Below are 1,377 nucleotides of genomic sequence, written 5' to 3'. Positions count from 1 at the left end.
TTCTGACTCCAACTCCTTGCACATTTCATTGTAATGTTTTGCTTTGTCATCCTGTGCTGCCTTTTGAAATCTTCTATTCAACTCTTTAGTATCTTGAATTCTTCCTTGTGCTTTGGCTTCTCTGCGTTCCAGTGCAATTTTCAGAGTGACATAGTTTTCAGGTGACATAGTTAAGTTTATTTTGAGAACTTATTCTAACAAGGCTCTGTTCCTTTAGATTTGACTTGGAAAAACAGAATCACTCTGCTCAAGTTTCATGAAAACAAAAATGAAACATTTTTACCAGTAAAATGAAAATTCCTAAGTTTTAGCACACTCTTTGTACTCTGATAGCTAAAGCTCTAGGATAGAATATGAGAAAGAAGTAGGAAAAGAAGGAGGGTAAAGAAGTGAGAGGAGAAGGAAGACAGAAAATGAGGTGATGGTGGGTGCTTGAGGGGAAAGCATGAGAACAGAAAAAAAAAAAACCATTAAAAATCTAGAGTGAGTTGACCACAGAGATGAAGGGACTGGAGAAGAAAGTACTACTGACTATTCATGAAACATAAAAGCCTTTCTCACAAGGGGAAATGCTTGTGTTTATCTGAGTCATTTTGCTAATAGACTTGTGACAGAAAAAAAACTATCCCGGCAAGAAAATAAAAGCCTTGTTCCTTTTATTCTTGCTTGTTTGTTTTAATAGAAGACCTTTACTCTGAAGTTTACTCTTATACTTGCCCTATTCTAAGGGTTTTATAGAATGTAAATCTTTTATTACAGAATCTTCTAAAGACAGATTCTATCCTAAACTCTAATATGAACCTTGCAGAATTTGCAGTGGCTTATTTGCAGAGAGGGGAACTAAAGCGTACCAGTAGACTTTTTTTTATTTTTCCCTTAAGAAGCTGAGCTAACATATTTATAAAATTAGAGACATACATATTAATGCCACTCGTTTTTCTAAATTTCCCAGGAAATGAACTTGAAGTACAATATTGTAAGGTCTGTTGAACTCACATGTTAGATAAAAATTGCTTGAGAGCTGAGTTTATTAACTGAATAGCTCTCACTTACCATCCTCAGTTTTCTGCATCCTGTGACATCTCTGAAAATCTGCTAAGCCCTGGAAGACATCACTCAATAAGGCATAAGCCTGAGCCATTGATTCTTGATTGCTGATTGAAGTATGTGGCATATGTCCCCTATATATAGCAATGTGCATCTCTGGAGCTACAGATAGATCGATGCAACACCCCCACACATGGATCTGTGCCGTTTTGGGTTGGTTTTTTTTTCTTTTTTCTTTCCTCAAGCCAATGATTTCTGAATGTGGTTATTCATCTAAGTAAGACTGCTTTATAATGGTTCAGCAAACCTAGCACAGACATTAATTTTAAT

General features: G+C 35.8%; 1 pseudogene; it reads left to right on the top strand.

Annotated features, from left to right (window-relative positions):
* Window positions 1-1,377, top strand: part of LOC102854839 — a 72,428-nt pseudogene that overhangs the window by 69,214 nt on the left and 1,837 nt on the right.

Source organism: Elephantulus edwardii, unplaced genomic scaffold (assembly GCF_000299155.1).
Source record: "Elephantulus edwardii isolate Elephantulus edwardi_28Jun2011 unplaced genomic scaffold, EleEdw1.0 scaffold00120, whole genome shotgun sequence".
Classification (NCBI taxonomy): Eukaryota; Metazoa; Chordata; class Mammalia; order Macroscelidea; family Macroscelididae; genus Elephantulus; species Elephantulus edwardii.
This window is presented reverse-complemented; position numbering and strand designations above follow the sequence as displayed.